General features: G+C 41.4%; 1 long non-coding RNA gene across 2 annotated transcripts; it reads left to right on the forward strand.

Annotated features, from left to right (window-relative positions):
• The first annotated feature begins 7694 nt into the window (after positions 1 to 7694).
• Positions 7695 to 10235, forward strand: LOC120105374. Of its 2 annotated transcripts, XR_005507741.1 has the most exons (4): positions 7695 to 8104; positions 9264 to 9388; positions 9574 to 9670; positions 9767 to 10235. It is a non-coding gene; the product is annotated as an uncharacterized LOC120105374 (long non-coding RNA). The 2 variants fall into 2 exon arrangements; XR_005507740.1 differs by lacking the exon at positions 7695 to 8104 and having other exon boundaries at positions 8456 to 9388.
• Positions 10236 to 22674: the final 12439 nt, after the last annotated feature.

Raw genomic sequence — 22674 nt, forward strand, 5'->3', positions numbered from 1 at the left:
CAATTAGGAGTCTTGTTGATTCATTAGATTAATAATTAATTAGGACTTAAGAAATCCTAATCCAATTAGGACTTATTTAATTTTGGTCCTAATCCAATTAGGACTCTAATTTGAATCCGAAGTCCTAATACGATTAGGACTCTAAGAATCCTACTCCAAGTAGGAATCTAAATTTAATTTCAAAACTCCTAATCCAATTAGGATTGTAGGAATCCTACTCCAAGTAGGAATCCTAGTCCTACTCAAATAAGGATTCCCAGTCCAAGTAGGAATCCCAGTCCAAGTAGGAATCCTAGTCCTAATCCAATTAGGACTCTAGAAATCCTACTCCAAGTAGGACTCTTGTTTTAAGTCCAATTAATTAATTTTCTTCGTTCCTTCTTCAACTTATTATCAATCGAATTGATTACTTGTGATTCCTAATCACGATTCAACCATCGGATCGGTCAATGCCTCTAGTGTGTGTGACCCCATAGATTCTATTCTGACTGGTAGTGAGATATATTGCGATCTCTATCACAATATCATTGAAGACTCCTTTCAATGGGTTGGAATGATTCCAACTCTACTCATCAGGGTTTATCGATCATCGAGATAATCTCTGTGAGTCTCACCATCCACCAGTGACACCTAGCAGCATGTAGTGGCTACCTAGCAGAATAGAATGATGAACCTTTAGGTGCAGTTATCATGTGATACAGTCCTTCTATCGTGGATCCCTACAAGACGGAGGTCATGGATAACTCGTCAAACCCCTTCGTTTGTCATATGTCAAGATTTATTCGACTTAAGTTCGAGAGCGGAGAACTCTTTCTCCACTGTGCAATCTGCCCCGGCCGAGGTCTTACGAACTCAGTCTTGTAAATCACATAGGATCTCTCCTTATCTATCAAGGTCGATAGATTCCTTGTAGATGCATACCCTACTCCTACAATGAACCTACTGCAGCCAATCTACACTGCATGGACCCATATGGCTAGAGACCATGTATTTGTGCAGCTCAAACTACAATAACCTCACTGTGAGTAGCCGAAGCATCGCAGGTCAAAGGACCAGTCACACTACTGCAACATCAAGCAAGTCACTGACGAGTGGATAGACATCCAAGTGACTTCTTGTCTTGGTCACGCTCAGTACCCTTGTTCTCTAACAAGCACCTGCATTATTACTTCCATGTCTCCACACCGTGGACTCGAGTCTCGTCCATCCATAGGGAAAGTAATGCGTGCACTGATCTCATCGGATCGATCACCGTCCTCGTGATGATCCATCGATCAGGAGCGTTTAGAAATTAATCACTAATGATACATGGCTCAAATTCTCAACTCTTGAGAATATGCATCATCATCTTATTAATTCCTTGGACGATTCATAGACACAATAACAATATGAATGAAAAAGATGCCTATTAGTTATTCAATAATAAATAGTCAAGTACAAAATTATGTCCCTAGAATTAACAATGTGTCAGCCAGATTGGTTTCTAGGGCATACATCTAACAATCTTCCACTTGCACTAAAGCCAATTGGTCATATATCTTAGGCCCATCTTCTCAAGGTGGGCTTCAGTCTTTTGTTGACTTAGCTGCTTAGTGAATGGGTCTGCCACGTTGTCCGCGGAGTCTACTCTGATGATCCTCCAAAAACCAAAAATAAATCTTTAGTTCTTCTCAAGTATTTAAGAATATTCTTCACAGCTGTCCAGTGTTCTTTACCTGGATTCGACTGATATCTGCTTGTGACACTCACAACAAGGGCTATATCAGGTCGTGTACATAGCATGGCATACATGAGGCTCCCTATTGCTGATGCATAGGGATCTTGCTCATGCGTTGAATCTCTTCAGATGTGTTGGGGGCACATCTTCTTGGAGAGATGAATTCCATGCCTTAGAGGTAAGAGACCCCTTTTAGAGTTTTCCATGCTAAACCTTTTCAGCACTTCCTCTATGTACATTTTCTGTGATAGGCCAAGCATCCTTTTAGATCTATCTCTATAGACTTTTATTCCCAAAATATAGGATGCTTCCCCAAGGTCTTTCATGGAGAACTCTTTTGACAACCAGACCTTGACCGAGGTTAGCATGGGAATATCATTTCCTATCAGGAGGATGTCGTCCACATACAGTACGAGAAATACGACAGCACTCCCACTAACCTTTTTGTAAACACACGGTTCCTCTTCGTTTTTGATGAAATCAAACGTTTTGATTGCGTCATCGAAACGAGTGTTCCAATTTCGAGATGCTTGCTTTAGTCCATAGATGGACCTTTGCAGTTTGCAGACCTTGTGATCTCCATCACTGGAAGTGAAACCCAAAGGTTATTCCATATAGATATCTTCATCAAGATATCCATTCAGAAAAGTAGTTTTCACATCCATCTGCCAGATTTCATAATCATAAAATGCTGCAATGGCAAGCAATGTTCGGATGAATTTCAGCATAGCTACAGATGAAAAGGTCTCCTGATAGTCAATGCCTTCGCGTTGACTATACCCTTTCGCCACTAGCCTTGCTTTATATGTCTCTACCTTTCCATCCGAACATATCTTCCTTTTGTAGATCCATTTGCATCCAATAGGTACAATACCTTTTGGTGGATCTACTAGGGTCCAGACTTGGTTGGAATGCATGGAGTCTAACTCTGATTTCATAGCTTCCAACCATTTTTCGGAATCGATATCAGATATCGCCTCGTTGTAGGTTTTGGGATTCTGTATGTGATCTCTATCTCCCACTAGGAATATTTCCTCGGTATCCTCTTCTAGTATACCTAAGTATCTATTGGGAGAATGGGAGACCCTACTAGATCTGCGAGGTGGTTGAGGGACATCGTGTACTGGCTCTGTATGAATGGGTTCGATAGGATCCATGACTCGTTACTTTTCAGAGACTTTCTCTTCAAGCTCAATTTTCCTCTCACTGCCTCTATCAAGGATAAACTGGTTTTCTAAGAAGATGGCATGACGGCTCACAAATATATTGTGATCCTCTGAGACGTAAAAATTGTATCCTAATGACTCTTTAGGATATCCTATAAAACGAGCATTTATGGTCCTAGCCTCTAGTTTGTCCGCCTGTAGTCTTTTGACGTGGGCCGGACATCCCCAAATCTTGAGATGACCAAGACTTGGTTTCTTACCATGTCATATCTCATACGGTGTGGTAGGAATGGATTTAGAGGGAACTCTATTCAGTAGATATACTGCGGTAAGTAAGGCATCTCCCCAAAGAAACATAGGTAAATCAGTGAAGCTCATCATGGACCAGACCATATCCAATAGAGTCCGATTTCTTCTCTCTAACACCCCGTTGAGTTGAGGTGTACCCGGAGGAGTCCATTGTAAGACTATGCCATTGTCCTTGAGATAGTCCCGGAATTCTCCACTAAGGTATTTTCCTCCTCGATCTGATCGAAGAGCCTTAAGAGGTTTTCCAGTTTGTTTTTCTACTTCATTTCTAAACTCTTTGAACTTTTCAAAAGATTCAGATTTGTATCTCATAAGATACACATACCCATACCGTGAATAATCATCGGTAAAGGTAATGAAGTACGAATAACGTCCCCTGGCTAGCACATCGAATGGGCCACACACATCTGTGTGTATCAGGGTAAGTATTTCAGTGGTCCTCTCCCCATGTCCTACAAAGGGCAATCTAGCCATTTTTTCTTGAAGACAGGACTCGCAAACTGGATATGACTCGGAAGTCAATGAGCCGAGAAGCCCATCTTTATCCATTTTGTTCATTCTGTCCTCTCCAATATGGCCAAGCCTGAGGTGCCACAAATATTTTTGGTTTATCTTATCACTGGATCTCTTGGATCCTTTGGCACTCACTTCTTGCTCAGACACATTTACAGATACATCCATATGCAAATGATAGAGACTGTCAATCATAAAACCACGTGCGACTATTTTATTTCTAAAATAAATAGAATAGCAGTCTTTGTCAAATGTAAAAACATGACCTTTCTGTGCTAGACATGAAACAGAAATCAAATTTCTTCTAGCAGCAGGTACATAATAGTAGTATCTAAGTAATAAACTAAAACCAGATGGTAGTCGCAGATAGTAGGTGCCACAGCCACAGCAGCAACTTTTGTCCCGTTGCCAACCCAAAGGGTTACCGCACCTTCCGCCAGCCTTCTACTTTCCTTTAGATCCTGCATGGTAGTGCACAAATGAGCACTAGAACCAGAATCTATAACCCAACTAGAAGTAGAAGAAACCGTTAGATTAGTTTCAATTATGAGCAAGTCTATACCTTCTGAAGGTGTGTCACCTTTCTTGTTCTTCAGGCTCTCGAGGTATGAAGGACAGTTCCTCTTCCAGTGGCCGTCGACATTGCAGTGGAAACATTTTCCTTTGTCATTAGCCTTTTTCTTTTGAACTTTCTTCTTTGGCTTCTTGTCTTTCTTCTGCTTCTTAGCAGGCTTCTTTTTCTTCCAAGTAGACTTTCTCTTGGAACTAGAAGTCAACTCAGCAGCAAGGACATTGCCCCTTGAACTTTTCAAAGCTCCCTCAGCAGTTACCAACATATTTATCAGTTCAGTCTTAGTACATTCAATCTTATTCATGTGGTAGTTTACTATAAACTGACCAAATGAATCAGGAAGGGATTGAATGATCAGATCTACTTGCAATTCCTTGTGCATGTTCATACCGAGCTTCTCAAGCTCCTCTAGGTCCTTGATCATAGTCAGACCGTGATCATGGACGGACTGCCCCTCGTGCATCTTTGCTTTGAAGAGCCTTTTGGACACTTCAAAACGAGCTGTGCGACTCTGCTCACCATACAACTCTTGCAGGTGTGCTAGTATGTCCGTAGCAGTCTTCATATTCTCATGCTGGCATTGGAGTTCATTGGACATGGATGCCATCATATAGCACTTGACTCTAATGTCATCATCCATCCACTTTTGATGCATCTCATGCTGAACATCAGTAGCACGTGTTGGTTTTAACTCACCTAACCCATCTACACTCTTTGGCCTCTATTTACCTTGAAAATAGATCGATCAGCCAATTGAAGGGATACTGAGGTTGGTTTTAACTCACCTAACCCAAGCTTCTCATAAACTGAATAAGGTAAAAGGTTGATACTTGCTCCTAGATCTAAGAGTGCTCGATCAATGAAATTATTTCGTAAGACACAGGAGATGGTGGGAGCACCAGGATCTAATAGGTCACGTACTCTAGAACGACTCCCTTGCATACACTAGTACTTGATCAGTCAAACATGCAATAAAAGAAAAATACATCCATCCTTATATTTGTCCTAAAATCACTAGACAGCTCCTAACTGGTTTGAAGAGGGCACCTAAGCCTCCAATCCGGTCTAATGAACTGAGTTGACCAGGTAAGCTTCCAGGTAAGTGGAGGGGTCACGATGCGTTCGCAAAGGTCCCACTTAAAAACCACTTGCCTCGAACAGATGAACTGTCTTCCTTATAGGGACAAAGCTTGCCTAGACATCAACTAAGCCACAGAGCGAAATTAGTGCAACTTTCGGTGATCTTCGTCCTATTGAGCTCGAATGTCCCTAGGAGCCAACGTCTAATTGATTTTAATTAAAGTGACACTATGTGAGATTGAGTTCACCTAAGTTGGGCAAGAGTCCGGTGATGAAATCCGGCTCTTATCTTGTTGGGGTGATTGCCCTTACTAAGTGCAGATTATGTTGGAAACCCGCCAATGCCGCAGAAAATTTTAAAAAAAATTCAGATGCAGCGGAAGAGGCATGCGCAGGATCAACCGTTCATCGCATGAATGTTGTTTCAAGACCGTTCGTAGATAGATTAGAATTAAAAACTTTTAAAATAATTGGAAGATCAGATCTTCACCTTGTGCGGGTAGATGATCACCGCAAACTGGAGTTCGTGGTTTTAGGATGAAGGTTCGCTTGAAGCCGTTCAAGTGTCCGGCCTCTACAGGTATCCACACGAAGCAAAAATCGATCCTGGTTTCTTTGTCTCCCGGGGTGCTAGCTCCCTTGCAGAGACAACTTTAATGGCTGATCTCCTTCCTTTGAATCAACCCTTGATTATGCTTGGGAGGAGGAAGAAGAAGGAGGGATCTTGAAGAAGAACCAAAGCCTGACTGCAGCCCTTTTGTTTTCCTTGCGTTGGAAGAAGAAAGCAAGGAGGGAGGAGGGCCGCCAATCACCTTCTCTTTTCTTCCTTGCTTGCGGCTGAAGACCAAGGGGAGGAAGGGGGCCACGGCACAAGGGAGAAGAGGGCTTGAATGCCCTAGTGTGCCGCCCCTTACCCCTTGATAAAGGGAGTGGAGCTCCTAACTTTTAGGAGCTCCATGACAACCTTCCAAGAGGGGCGCCGGCCCCTCTTGTTGTGCCGCACAAAGCAAAGAAAAAGAGGAGGGGCGTGCGCCCCTCCCTCTTGGCTAACCCTAGTCCTCCTCTAAGGAGGATTAGGTGGTCTTCTTATGGCTAAGTCCTAATCTAATTAGGCTTAGTCCAAGGTTTAACCAAATTGGATCTAATCTAGGTAAGTCCTAATCCAATTAGAACTCAAATCAATTATGACTCAATTGAACTCTTCAATCCTAATCCAATTAGGTGTCTTGTTAATTCATTAGATTAATAATTAATTAGGACTTAAGAAACCCTAATTCAATTAGGATTTATTTAATTTTAGTCCTAATCCAATTAGGACTCTAATTTGAATTCGAAGTCCTAATCCAATTAGGATTTCTAGGAATCCTATTCTAAGTAGGAATCCAAAATAAATTCAAAATACTAATTTAATTAGAATTGTGGGAATCCTACTTCAAGTAGGAATCCCAGTTCTACTCCAATTAGGACTCTAGGAATCTTACTCCAAGTAGGATTCATGTTTAAGTCTAATTAATTAATTTTCATTGTTCCTTCTTCAACTGATCATCAATCAAATTGATTACTCATGATTCATAATCACATTTCAATCATCGGATCGGTCAATACTTCTAGTGTGTGTGACCCCATAGGTTCTACTCTGACTGGTAGTGAGATATATTGCGATCTTCATCTCAATATCATTGAAAACTCCTTTCAATGGGTTGGAACGATTCCAACTCAACTCATTAGGGTTTATCGATCATCGAGATATTTTCTGTGAGTCTCACCATCCACCAGTGACACCTAGCAGCATATAGTGGCTACCCAGCAGAATAGAATGATGAACCTCTAGGTGTAGTTAACATATGATACAGTCCTACTATCATGGATCCCTACAGGATGGAGGTCATGGACAACTCGTCAAACTCCATCGTCTGTCGTATGTGAAGATTTATTCGACTTAAGTTTAAGAGTGGAAAACTCTTTTTCCACTGTGCATACTGCCCCGGCCGAGGTCTTACGAACTCAGTCTTATAAATCACATACACTACAGGGAAAAGAGGATTTAACGACATGTTTTTGCCGACGCTTGCTGCAAGCGTCGGCAATGTCCCGCAGAGCGCCAAAAATAGCCGACGGATTTTAAAAGCGTCGGCAATAAACGACGCTTGTTAGCGTTGTGGTAGAGTTGGCCTAAAACGACGCTTATTAGCGTCGTTGAAAACCAAACCCGCGTCTGCCCTCCTCCTCCATCCTCGATCGACATATCAAGCCCTCCTCTGCCTCCTCCTCCCTCCCCTCCGGCCTTCTTCTGTTGCAAGAAACGGGTTCTTCCTCTCCCTCCGCCCGCACCCATCCCGCCTCCTCTCTCTCTCTCTCTCTCGCTCTCTCGCCCTCTCTCGTTTCTTCTTCGCCCCGATTCTTCTCCCTTCCCCCCTCCCGTCGCCTCGATTCTTCTTCATCCTCTCCCTCCGAACCCCGCATTGCCTCCCATAAAAAATGACCGACGCCGAGCCCTCCTCCCCCTCCTCCGCCGCCTCCGCCGACTTTTCATGCGCCGCCGTCTGCTCCACCTCCGCCACCGCGGCCGAGGCCAGCCCGCCGCTGTCGTCGGTGTGCTCCGCCTGTGGCGGCCCCACCGCCTCCATCTCCTCTGCCGCCGGCCGCCACTTCCTTGGCTTCGTCGCCGATCTCTCCCACTCTGTCCGCGGCCGCAAGATCTCCGCCACTTTCCTTCTTTCAATATTCTGTGCCTTTATCATGAATGAGGTCTGATTCAGAAGAATTACTAACGTGATCTTGTTCTGGACCATGTTAATGCAGTGCAAATGCTTTTATTGTTTCCAAAAGATTAATTCCATTCGTTTTATGGATTTTCCTGAAATATTAGGTTTATGACAAAATTTTACACATAGAGTGTGACTTCTATGACTGTGTGGCGAAATTGTTGTCTAATTAGCAGGATTTTCTAATGACCAAATTATGCAACGCACTGTGATGGTCCCTTTCTACAAAAATCAGTTTTGTTATTTTAAAAATTTTTGGAATATGGTAACAAATTTGGTGTTTGGCAGACTGCTATGTGATTCAGGTTTGATCCCAGGCAAATGCGAGCAGATCACATGTAGTTTATAGCCTAAGTTAGATACTTTTTTTTTTTATCATGCTTGACGATTCCTTTTATGACAAAAAAATTAAGGTTCTGTCTCTCTCAATGGGTAGTTTCTACACATTATAGAAGATTAGTGTTATTTTGAGTTATGCTGGAATGTTGAAAGGGGAAGACAGATATTATTGCTAGTATATATGCAGAATACAATACCTTTGTTTGTTCCCACATTATATTTTATCCTTGGGTATCATAGAGAACAATATCTAATATGTCACAGTTGTTCTGAGTTGTATCTGGGCAATGTGTTGAGCTGGTCCTTAAGTTTAGAATGGTCAATGAAATAACAACAATTATTAAAGCATATTTGACCTGTACGTATATTCTCTTTTAGTTATGCCTACTAATTATTTCCTTAGATCAAGTTTTCTTAAATCTTGGGTCTACTGTTTCTGGAATTTCTTAGGGAAGGCATCTTTTATCCATCAAACTTAATAGTCCTCGTGAGACATGCGATAGTGCAGAAATAATCATTTTTATGATGATCTCGAAGGGTCAGGCTGAAGTCAACAAAAAATGTATTAAACATTTCTAAGCTAAAAAAAAATGATCTATCTGCTGGATGTTTAGAACATGAAACTTGCAAAGTCTCCTTCGCACCTGATAAAGGATTTGTAGATGCATCTGCAAATTTGTCTCCAGAGTTATGTGTTGAAGATCATAGTACACTTGGAAGCCTTGGATTGTCTATTGAAAGGTCCTTTGAAGCATTCCATCCACTTCAAACAGGTAATATCAGTTCTAATAACATCATTTCAGATGGTGAAGCTGTGGCTGCCGCATCTCGGAGACCAGCTTCCTTGCCTTTAGAACCTACTCATGTAAGAGCGGGAGGTGATCTGAAGTCATGTGATCCTGCCGTTCTTATTTTAGATGAAAATAAGGTATGCGAGTATGCCGCACCGATGTAGCAGGATTGTAATGTATTCCACAATTTGTTTTCTTTGCTAATTCTGAGTCGTTATATCTTTATGTTAATTTTTATGTCTTGAGTTGGTTATCCAAGATAAAAAAATACGTAGAACTTCTTATAATTTATACAGAATTTATTTATTTATTATGTCTGAAGGATGTGGAAGAGCCCTCAAAAGCCAAGGAACAACTTGAGAATATTTTTGTTCCTGATGACTCTCATATTCCTGTTTCTACAGCAATGAAGCATGATGGTATGTTCTCATTCTGGACAACGAGTACAGTTTTTAACCAAATGACATCCACTTCTGCAAATGAATCCTTATCTGCATTTCATCATATTAACGCAGGTCCCTTCTTATATTGATCAAGGGCCGAAGAGACCATCACCCCCATACGAAGCCAATCCTGTTCGAAGATGGCTGGAATTACTCAAGTATTTCTATAAAATCCTACACCAATGCAATTCAGAGATAAATGCTTGATTTGGCTTTTGCTTGTGAATAATCCAGTTCATAGAATCGCAATGAGAGAGATGACTGGCTATTGTTTTTTTAGTGGCTTGCCCCATTATACATCTTCTGTGCTTCAGCTATGTATATGTTATTTGCTTTCTCTTGGTATTTCAGTAGTCAGCTGCAGCCTCCAAATCTTTCAGATAATTTGAAGGTTAGGATTGATGGTCTTGTAGTTTGTTGTAAATTATTGTATCAGGTCCATGCCTTTATTTGTTGGCAAATCATTGGATTTCTGATTACATTCAGTAATCAAACCAGCAATAGTTTCTTATCACTTAATGTAGCAAGTTTGAGTTGCCTATGATTTGCTATTTTATTTGGAGTGGGCTTATTATGGTGATGTGTTTTCCCTTACAGTTAATCTGTTTTCTTCGACTGTGATTATATATACTTCTGCATGTTTGATTCACACCTATGATCAATGGTGAATACACATGAGTAGTGTTTCTATTGATGCGGTAGATATTATGTTGCTGGAGAAATGCACTCGAAGCTGAAACGAAATTGCTATATGCTATATGCAACCTCTCTTCCAGCAGAAAAACCTATATGCAACCTCTCTTCTAGCAGTTTTATTTAGCAACCTCTCTTCAAGAATAACAGGGGCCAGGTACCAGGCGACCTCTTGTTTCTTCTGTGTCTAATGGAATAGTTCTCCTCCATCGTACCCAGTTTCGTGATCTAACGCATCCAAGGCTCGTCAGCATTTAAGGAATGTAGGCTTATTATTACTACATTTGGTATTGGCTAATTGTCAGGGGTTTATATAATGCTGTGTTTTTATAATTTACATTCATATTTTTATTTTTTTTAAAAAATAGCAATCCCGACGCTTTAAAGCGTTGGTAAATAAAAGTTGTGGCACCCCTACGCCGACGCTAGAAAAGCGTCGGCAAAAATACATTTACCGACGCTATAAAGCGTCGGCAAAAACAAGGATTTCCCGACGCAAATGAGAGCGTCGGCAAAAATGATATTTACCGACGCTTTAAAGCGTCGGCAAAAACACAGAATGTCATTTTTGCCGACGCTTTCCTTAGCGTCGGAAAAGCCTTGTTTTTGCCGACGCTTTCTCTTAGCATCGGCAAAAACTTTTGCCACTCTAGTATCGCCAACGCTTTTGCGACGCTTCTGTTTGCGTTGCGGGAACTTTAGCCGATGCTTATAAGCGTCGGTAAAGATTAGAAAAAGCGTCGGAAAAGATGAGTTTTCTTGTAGTGATAGGATCTCTCCTTATCTATCAAGGTCGATAGATTCCTTATAGGTGCATACCCTACTTCTACAGTGAACCTATTGCAGCCAATCTACACTGCATGAACACATATGGCTAGAGACCATGCATGTGTGTAGTCAAACTACAATAACCTTACTGTGAGTGGCTGAAGCACCGTAGGTCAAGGGACCAGTCACACTACTGCAACATCAAGCAAGTCACTGACGAGTGGATAGACATCCAAGTGATTTCTTGTCTTGGTCATGCTCAGTACCCTTGTTCTCTAACAAGCACCTGCACTATTACTTCAGTGTCTCCACACCGTGAACTCGAGTCTCGTCCATCTATAGAGAAAGTAATGTGTGCACTGATCTCATCGGATCAATCACCGTCCTCGTGATGATCCATCGATCAGGAGCATTTAGAAATTAATTACCAATGATACATGGCTCAAATTTTCAACTCTTGAGAATATGCATCATCATCTTATTAATTTCTTGGACGATTCATAGACACAATAACAATATGAATGAAAAAGATGCCTTTCATTTATTCAATAATAATAAAGTCAAGTATAAATTATGTCCCAGAATTAATAATGTGTCAGCCAAAATTGGCTTCTAGGGCATATATCTAACAATCTCCCACTTGCACTAAAGCCAATCAGTCATATATCTTAGTCCCATCTTCTCAAGGTGGGCTTCAGTCTTTTGCTAACTTAGCTGCTTAGTGAACGGGTCTGCCACGTTGTCCGCGGAGTCTACTCTCTGCACCTCGACATACTTCTTCTCAACATAGTCGCGTATGAGGTGGAAGCGCCGCTCTATATGCTTGGACTTCTGATGAGACCTTGGCTCCTTAGCAAGAGCTATGACGCCATTATTATCGCAGTAGAGTGTTATGGCATCTGATGACATTACATCCAATTCCGTAATGAATTTCTTGAACCAGAAGCCTTCTTTAGCAGCTTCAGAGGCGGCGATGTATTCAGCTTCCATAGTAGAATCAGCAATGATCAGTTGTTTAGAACTTTTCCAATTCACCGTACCACCATTGCACAAGAACACATATCCAGATGTTGACTTTCTATCATCGACATCAGTCATGAAGTCTGAATCTATGTACCCTTCTACCTTTAACTCTGATGATCCTCCAAAGACCAAAAATAAATCTTTAGTTCTTCTCAAGTACTTAAGAATATTCTTCACAGCTGTCCAGTGTTCTTCACCTGGATTTGACTGATATCTGCTTGTGACACTCACAGCAAGGGCTATATTAGGTCGTGTACATAGCATGGCATACATGAGGCTCCCTATTGCCGATGCATAAGGGATCTTGCTCATGCATTGAATCTCTTCAGATGTGTTGGGGCACATCTTCTTGGAGAGATGAATTCCATGCCTTAGGGGTAAGAGACCCCTTTTAGAGTTTTCCATGCTGAACCTTTTCAGTACTTCCTCCATATACATTTTCTGTGATAGGCCAAGCATCCTTTTGGATCTATCTCTATAGACTTTTATTTCCAAAATATAGGATGCTTCCCCAAGGTCTTTCATGGAGAACTCTTTTGACAACCAGACCTTGACCGAGGTTAGCATGGGAATATCATTCCCTATCAGGAGGATGTCGTCCACGTACAGTACGAGAAACATGACAGCACTCCCACTAACCTTTTTGTAAACACACGGTTCCTCTTCATTTTTAATAAAATCAAACATTTTGATTGCGTCATCGAAACGAGTGTTCCAACTCCGAGATGCTTGCTTTAGTCCATAGATGGACTTTTGCAGTTTGCAGACCTTGTGATCTCCATCACTGGAAGTGAAACCCAAAGGCTGTTCTATATATATATATCTTCATCAAGATATCCATTCAGGAAAGCAGTTTTCACATTCATCTGCCAGATTTCATAATCATGAAATGCTGCAATGGCAAGCAATGTTCGGATGGATTTTAGCATGGCTACAGGTGAAAAGGTTTTCGGATAGTCAATGCCTTCGTGCTGACTATACCCTTTTGCCACCAGCCTTTCCTTATAGGTCTCTACATTTCCATCCGAACCTATATTTTTTTTGCAGATCCATTTGCATCCAATAGGTACAATACCTTCTGGTGGATCCACTAAAGTCCAGACTTGGTTGGAATGCATGGAGTCTAACTCTGACTTCATAGCTTCTAGCCATTTCTCGGAATCGATATCAGATATCGCCTCATCATAGGTTTTGGAATCCTATATGTGATCCCTATCTCCCATGAGGAACATTTTCTTAGTATCCTCTTGTAGCATACCTAAGTATCTATCGGAAGGATGGGAGACCCTACTAGATCTGCGAGGTGGTTGAGGGACATCGTGTACTGGCTCTGTATTAATAGGTTCGATAGGATCCATGACTCGTTGCTTTTCAGAGACTTTCTCTTCAAGCTCAATTCTCCTCCCACTGCCTCTATCAAGGATAAACTGATTTTTCAAGAAGATGGCATGACGGCTCACCAACACATTGTGATCCTCTGAGACGTAAAAATTGTATCCTAATGACTCTTTAGGATATCCTATAAAACGAGCACTTATGGTCCTAGTGTTAGAAGTATGCCCTAGAAGCCAATTTGGCTAATGCATTATTTTATTCTGGAACATAAATTTGTACTTGACTTAATTATGAATTTATTAAGGTGGGCATTCTTTTCATTCATGTTCTTATGTGTCCATGAATCGTCCAAGGAATTAATAAGATGATGACGCATATTCTCAAGAGTTGAGAATTTGAGGCATGTGTCATTTGTGATTAATTTCTGAATTGCTCCTCATCGATGGATCATCACGAGGACGGTGATCGATCCGATGAGATTAGTGCACACATTACTTTTCCTGTGGATGGACGAGACTCGAGTCCACGGTGTAGGAATACTGAAGTAATAGTGCAGGTGCTTGTTAGAGAACAAGGGTACTGAGCGTGACCAATACAAGAAGTCACTTAGATGTTTATCCACTCGTCAGTGACTTGCTTGATGTTGCAGTAGTGTGACTGGTCCTTTGATCTGCGGTGCTTCGGCTACTCACAGTGAGGTTATTGTAGTTTGACTGCACATACATATGGCCTCTAGATATATGGAACCATGCAGTGTAGATTGCTGCAGTAGGTTCACTGTAGGAGTAGGGTATGCACCTATATGGAATCTATCGACCTTGTGATTTATAAGACTGAGTTCGTAAGACCTCGGCCGGGGCAGTATACACAGTGGAGAAAGAGTTTTCCACTCTCAAACTTAAGTTGAATAAATCTTCACATACGACAGACGATGGAGTTTGACGAGTTGTCTATGACCTCCGTCTTGTAGGGATCCACGATAGTAGGACTGTATCATACGATAACTGCACCTAGAGGTTCATCATTTCATTCTGCTGGGTAGCCACTACATGCTGCTAGGTGTCACTGGTGGATGGTGAGACTCACAGGGAATATCATGATGATCGATAAATCCTAATGAGTTGAGTTGGAACTCTTCCAACCCATTGAAAGGAGTTTTCAATGATGTTGTGATAGAGATCGCAATATATCTCACTACCAGTCAGAATATAACCTATGGGGTCACACACACTAGAAGTATTGACCGATCCGATGGTTGAAATGTGATTATGAATCACGAGTAATCAATCCGATTGATAATCAGTTGAAGAAGGAACAATGGAAATTAATTAATTGGACTTAAACACAAATCCTACTTGGAGTAGGATTCCTAGAGTCCTAATTGGATTAGGACTGGGAGTCCTACTTGGAGTAGGACTGGGAGTCCTACTTGGAGTAGGATTCCTACAATCCTAATTGAATTAGGATTTTGAATTCAATTTGGATTCCTACTTAGAATAGGATTCCTAGAAGTCCTAATTGGATTAGGACTTCGGATTCAAATTAGAGTCCTAATTGGATTAGGACTAAAATTGAACAAATCCTAATTAGATTAGGATTTCTTAAGTCCTAATTAATTATTAATTTAATGAATTATGATGACTCCTAATTTGATTAGGATTGAAGGGTTCAATTGAGTTATGGTTCAATCAAATCCTAATTGGATTAGGATTTGAAGGAAAAGCAAATTGGTACACCTAATCCTCTTTGGAAGAGGACTAGACCACCTTGCATTAGACCCCACGCCCCACTTGATTGGATCCAGTAGGGCATGCGTGATGAGGAGAACCCCCTCCCTTGGCCGAAATCAAAGAGAAGAGAAGAGGGGCGTGCGCCCCTCTTCTTGGCTCCAAAAGGAAAAACGTAAAGCTCCTAAAATGTAGGAGCTTCATGTGTCTTTATAAGGAGCCGCCATCAGCAAGGGACAAGAAGAGGAGGCATGCACCTCCTCTTGATCTTCTTCCTAAGGTCCCAATGCATGCAAAAAGGAAAAGGCTGCTAGGGTTTCTCCTTCTTCTTCCTTTCTGCATTCTTCTTCTTCCTCTTCCCTCTGGGATTCAAGAGTTAAATGAAAGGGAGGAAATCAGCCATCCAAAGTTGTCTCTGCAAGGGAGCTAGTACCCCGGGGAGACAAGGAAGCTTTGATCGCATCTCTACTTCGTGTGGATACCCGTAGAGGCCGGACACGTGAACGGCTTCAAGCGAACCTTCATCCTAAACCACGAACTTCAGTTTGCGGTGATCATCTACCCGCACAAGGTGAAGATCTGATCTTCCAAATATTTTAAAAGGCTTTAATCCTAATCTATCTACGAACGGTCTTTGAACAACGTTCATGTGATGAACGTATGATCCCGCGCATGCCTTTTCCGCTGCATCTGATTTTTTTTTTAAATTTTCTGCGGCATGGGCGGATTCCCAATAGTGGTATCAGAGCCTAGGCCTCGTAGATTACGATTAGGATTAATAGAATTAAGGCATATTAGATCTGAAAATTAAAGGATTATGCCTGCTGATTTTTATGCATGCAGATTTTCAGGTTGCAGAATTTTTCTGCATGCTGAATTTTGGTATGCATTGATTAATAATTCTGTTATGTAATTAATATGATTAAAATTATTTAGAATCATCCCTTACATGATCAGCGACTCATGAGATGAGGTAATCAATTAAGTTTCAGATCTGTAAATTATAATGCATGTGATGCGAATGGTGATGATCATGGATGACCCTTTGTGAATGTGCTGATATGATCTGCGATGTAATCTGTGATGTTATGTGATGACATGTAAATCAATTTTTTAGATGCCTGTGAGCATCTGAAATTTACTTCCAATAGAAATAATTTGTCCCATTGAAGAGTGGAGGTCTATTGGTAGCCTGCCCCTCAGCAGGAACATTGTTGAAGGGTGTTGCCATCTTGATCTTTGGCAAAGACGGTTAGGTCTTCAAGAATACACAGAGTACCTGCTCTGATACCACTTGTTGCCCAGAGATGGTCACCCAAGAGAGGGGTGAATTGGGTGTTTTAAAACTTTTTGTCTAATTAAACAAAACACACAAGTGTATGTGCAAAAGTAAAATTAAAGTTGTAAGCACAGTCAATCGCAAACGCAAAGGTTTATAGTGGTTCGGAGCTTCCACTGCTCCTACATCCACTCCCCAAACACCTTTGGAAATTTTTCACTATAATCAGCGATTACAGTCCGGTAGTTTTTCGAGTGAACTACCCAACTCGTTGTTTTACCCCGGGCTAACAACGAACCCTACAATCCCCCAATTTAACCTAGGCTTGGGACGCCTATCCCTTGTTCCAAGTCTCTTGACTGGAACAAGCACAATATTCAAGTGTTTTACAAGGATTTAAAAGCTCTTATGAAAGCAAATAGAACAATGAAGAACAACAAAACCGGAAGAACCCTCTTTGCCATTGAAAGCGTGGGTGATGGTGGTTCTTCCGATGTGGATCACGTTGGTTTGAATGCGAGCTTTGACTGCCGAGTGGGAGTGAGTAGATGAGCACGAAATCAGATGAAGAAGACTTGAATGCACTTGATTTCTCCTCTTGAAAGCACCAACTCCCTTGAACCTCTTTCTCTTTCTTCTCTCTTGAATGATCTTATGTTTGGTTGGTGAGAAGTTCTTTAAAGCCACTTAAAAGCTCCTTTTTATACTCCTACAAGCAATAGATCCGTTAGACACAAAAATATAGCCGTTTGAAATTCAAACAAACCTGCAAAAGTGTGTCAGTCGCGTCCCAGGCGTTCCGGAGACATCTCCGCTTGAACGAGAGACGTCTCGGCTGTATAAAAAATTCTTTTGATGATGTTGGAGTCGACTCGGCGCTTTCTGGGGACGACTCGAAGAAGAACAGCTCGATTTCTTGTTTTTCTGTTTTTCTGAGAGAGTCGGCTCGGCGCTTTTTGGGGACGTCTCGGGATGTTTGTGCTTTATGCGTGGGGACGACTCCGCGACGTCGTGGACGACTCCGACGTTTTCTCAACGAAAAAACAAGTCCTCTGGAATCCCTGAGAGAGTCAACTCCGCGTCCTTCGGAGACGACTCGCGCGCATCCCCTAAAATCGGCCTTTCTGCCGTCTCTGAGAGAGTCGACTCCGGAAAGCCGGGAGTCGACTCCGACCCTGCGAGACGCCTCGGCAGGTGCCGGGGACGTCTCCAGATGTGCCAGTTTCTCCTCTATGTGTCAGAGACGTCTCTGGAAAAAACCGGAGACGTCTCGGCTGCCCCTGATCCGTTTTCTTCATCTTAAAAAAATCTTCAATAAATCCTCGAAAAATATGGGAACATGCCTTGACAATTCTTAACAATATTCTTAGTTAAACACCTGAAATGCTCAAGTAAATTGTTAATATAAGGGGAATTATACTCTAGTGTTTTGTATTCATCAAAATCCATTAGGGGGTCAACAATCTCCCCCTTTTTGATGATGACAAAACACTGAGTATATGCAAAATTTAAAATTTAAACATATACACAGTATTTGATCAGATGTACAAGTATTGTGTTTTGGTTAGAGCTAGATACAGTATGCATAATTCAATATAGTCAACTGTCAGTCCTATCCTTATGCATAAGTATTGATCTTAGTAGCTCTTTGAGCAATTTTGGCATATCATTCATCACTTTTAGATTTGAATCAAGTTAAAGTGTAAATTAATGAAATATTGATGCTAACAACAATTAAAAACCAAATACTTTTGACTCCCCCTTTCTTTTCCAGAAGGACAATTGTCTTAAAGCCAATATTCTTCAATTTTATCTTTTCATTTTGTTGATTCTAATTAAACTTTCAAGTATGAGTTTAAATTTTGCATTTTGCATTCCATATTGGTTCTACTCCCCCTTTTTGTCATCAACAATGAAGGGGACAAATTTTCCTTAGGTGCCTAAAACACGATGCCTATTAGAATTCAGCATTCATATTACCATGCAATATCCAATGACTTGGGAAGGTGAAATCTACTCCCCCTTTGTTTTGGAATTCATTTCAGACCTTTTAAATGTAGTTATTACAAGTTGTGCTCCCCCTGTTTCATATGCATTGTCAAGTTGGGAAAATAGTGAAATGGTTGAGTTTGAACATTCAAGGTATGTTATGGCATTTCCATGGCACATCACAGAATTAGAAACATACTCCAAGATTCAAAAAGAAGGGTTATGACATTCATATAGCATTACAATCATTTGAAGCCATTACAAGGATAAAAAGCCATTACAAGGATTGATTGCTAATACAAAAGAAAGAGTTTCATATAAGCCTAGGGTTTTACAAAAAGATGAATCCTAGATGTCCACAAACTGTGCCTCACCGGCGACCACGCTCAATAGCCCCAGCAGCAGCCTCTACAAATCTATTTATTGCATCCATTAGACTTCTAAAGTTGTCTCCCTGAGATTGATTGAGTGCTGTCACTAATGCTTCAAACTCATGGGTTGCCCTGTTGTTGCCCAGATAGACAACCCAAGAGGAGGGGTGAATTGGGTTTTAAAATAATTTTACAATTAAAACTTTTGTAGATAACTAATTAATACTTTTGCAAGGTGATTAATTAGTTGCTATGTGCTGTGAGTGAAATGAGAATGAGAGAAAGAGAGACAAGCAATCACAAACACGATGTTTATAGTGGTTCGGAGCTAACCCTTGCTCCTACGTCCACTCCCCAAGTCTCACTTGGAAATTCACTATAACCCCTTGGATTACAGCCGGTTGTTTTCCAAGCTCACAACCAAACTTGTTGTTTTACGAGCTCACAACGAACTCGGTCGGTTTTTCCAGGCTCACCGACTAGAACCAACCCCGATTGTTTTCCCGGGATCACAATCGAACCCTTACACGTTGGTTTTACACTCGGCTCACCAACCAACCTCTACACCTTTGATTCAATCCCCCGATTGAATCAAGCAAAGACAATATGGAAAGAATAAGAAACAAACAGAAAAACTGAGCTTCTTAAAAAGCAGATTTGCTACAATATAAACTAGAGAGAAGTTAAGAGCCCTCAAACACTTTTGCGTTGGAGTAGAATAAGGCTTCTTGAACTTTGAGTCTCCTCTGGAACGTCTGATTGACTTGAATGCAGGAGGAGACTTCTTTCAATGCTGGGAAGAGGTTGTTGGATTGAGTTAATGGCGCTCTTCCTTCTTTTTCGTTGAAAGCAAGTTTGCAGAGAATAAATGCTTGATCTCTTTGAATGGAATGGTAGTTCTCTGCCTTGCTACAGTCCTCTGTTTTTATTTAAGCCATCCCCTACGGAAACTAGCCGTTAGACACCTATTTCTGCCCGTTCTGCACACTCTGCACAACCTGACAATGTGTCCGTTGGGGTCGGAGTCGACTCGCGCGATCAGGAGTCGACTCGGCTGTAGCGGGAGTCGACTCATGCTTTTCTGGAGTTGACTCGGCAACTGTTCCGGATTTGAATTAAAGTAGCTTCTTCGACTGGGAGTCGACTCGTCTTGACCCGGAGTCGACTCGCCAACTTCTGGAGCTGACTTGGCATTTTCAGAGTCGGCTCCTCCCATGAAATCCGTAGATCAACTTTTCAATTTGGTCCGCTCGAGTCGACTCGACAGTCCTGGGAGTCGACTCGGCGCTCAGAGCCCGAACTCCCGATCTTCTGTCTTTTGGCTCGTCCAGTCTTGGAGTCGACTCGAACTTCCCCGGAGTCGACTCGGCTCTCAGTTTCCGAAACTTAGTCTTCTGCCTTTTTGGTGTACCGCTGCCTTGGAGTCGACTCGAGCTGTCTGGGAGTCGACTCGGCTCTCAGAGACAACAAATTGATCTTTTGTCTTTTTGGGTCACGCTGTCTTGGAGTCGACTCGCGTATTGCGGGAGTCGACTCGAATCTCAGAGTCCGAAAACGGTTCTCTGACTTTTGCCTTGTGTTCCACTGAGAGTCGACTCTCACTTTCTTTGGAGTCGACCTGCCAACCATCGGAGTCGACTCGCGTTCCACAGGAGTCGACTCGAATCTCAGGGTCGAAAAAACGCTCTCTGACTTTTCTGTCTGTAGCTTCTTGGAGTCGACTCATATTACTCCGGAGTCGACTCGGTAAGCATCGGAGTCGACTCGCGCACTTCAGAAGTCGACTCGCTGACAGGTTTTGAGTTGATGCTTTCTGTTCGTCTGTCTGTTCTCAGTCGGAGTCGACTCGTACTGGTCTGGAGTCGACTCGAGCCCGTGCCAGTGATTCTGATACGCTTGGAGTCGACTCGTAATATCCTGGAGTCGACTCAAATCTCAGACTTTGGTTCAAACTGACTTCATACCTTATCCAAAATATCTTGAACCAAGTCTAGAAACACTTAGACACGATTTTCACTGAAACACTTAATTGAATTCATTAGTAAACATAAGATATACTCAAACGCTTTGAGCTCATCAAAATCAAATAGGGGTTTTAATCAATCACTCCACAATCTCCCCCTTTTTGATGATGACAAAACTTTGAGTATATGTAAAGTGAATTGCTTAATAAACAAGGAAATAAAATCCATAAATGAATTCAAATGTCTGGTTATTTGATTTATCCAATCTTGAAAGGTGTGAAACAATAAATTTTGGAGTTAAAGCTCCCCCTTTCATTTGGAATTATATAAGCCTTCATATCATGCAATCAATTGTTTGGCTGATATATATTTAATGATTTAGCTTTCTTAAAAATTCAGATTCTCCCCCTCAACATACGCATTCTACTTTGTTTTGATTCTCTAAATTTTCTTTTAATGCATTGAAGTTTTTGAACTGAAATTTTTGGTTTTTAGAGGAAAAATCTGTCAATTTGTTCTTGAGTAGGATTCGGCTAATCTCCGAATATTCCTTGAATAGATTCTGGAGATTACTCCATTAGGAGCCCCAACAGAGAGATAATGAGCCTCGAGGTACCAAATCCACTAAGAACAAATTATGTTTTAATTTTTATTTGGATTCCTTTTATGTTGATTTCATTTACATATCTATTAAATATTTCTCCCCCTTTTTATCATCGTATCAAAAAGGAGGTAATCAGAACACACAATCAATCATAGATCAAATGGCACAGAATTGCAGAAAATATGGCTACTCATTGTATTGATTTGTATGTAAATACATTTGAGAATTGAGGATGATAGTGTTATTTTGATGATTAACAGGCAATTATCTAGAGTATGCTATAAGTTAAATTGATACTTCATTTATAAGTTCATTACTCTCAGTATATTTGGTTAATTGAAAATAGATACATGACCTTTTTCATTTGAATGAATCTAACCTTGAGAATGCAGCAAAGTGTGGATTGAGTCGACCCAAAGGTTGATTGGGTCAACCCCGGCACATCAAGAAATCATTTGGCACACTCCTGCAAAAATGGCACAAATGAACAGTGAGTTGGGTCGACCCAAGGTAAGCATGAGTCGACCCAACCTTGAAGAACCTCAAAAACACAACTGAAGAATGCTCTCTGGATTTACTGAGAGGGTCGACCCAAATAGTGGTTGAGTCGACCCAAGCTTGAGTCGACCCAAACCCTGAGAGGGTCGACCCAAAGGCAAGACAGAAAGACAGACAGAAATTGGTTCTCTGGAATACTGAGAGGGTCGACCCAAGAAGAAGTTGAGTCGACCCAAGTGGACTTTGAGTCGACCCAAAGAATGGTTGGGTCGACCCATGGGAAGGAAGGCTGAAATTGAAGTTTCTGTGGTTTCTGAGAGGGTCGACCCAAGGAATGTTTGAGTCGACCCAAGGCAAAGTTGGGTCGACCCAAGGACAGGTTGAGCCGACCCAAACACGGGCTGAACAGTAACGGCTAGTTCTGCAACTGTACTTTTTGTCCTTTCCAAGGTGAGTAACGGCTAGTTTTTCAAATCTAGCCATTGGGACTTGTCCTAAGAAGGTGGGAAGCTATTTAAAGGGGCACTATTCATCAGAGAGAATAACTTTTGAGTTGAATATCAAAGAGTACCCAAGAATACAAAAGTGCCTAATCTTCTTCATCAAGAGCTTCATTCAAGAATCAAAGAAAGGGATTGAGCAGATTCAAAGAGGCATCAAGAGCTCCATCCCCTTTAAAGAGTGAAGCATCCTTGACAAAGAAGAGCAAAGCGACTTCAAAGCGATAAA

Source organism: Phoenix dactylifera, unplaced genomic scaffold (genome assembly GCF_009389715.1).
Source record: "Phoenix dactylifera cultivar Barhee BC4 unplaced genomic scaffold, palm_55x_up_171113_PBpolish2nd_filt_p 000270F, whole genome shotgun sequence".
Classification (NCBI taxonomy): Eukaryota; Viridiplantae; Streptophyta; class Magnoliopsida; order Arecales; family Arecaceae; genus Phoenix; species Phoenix dactylifera.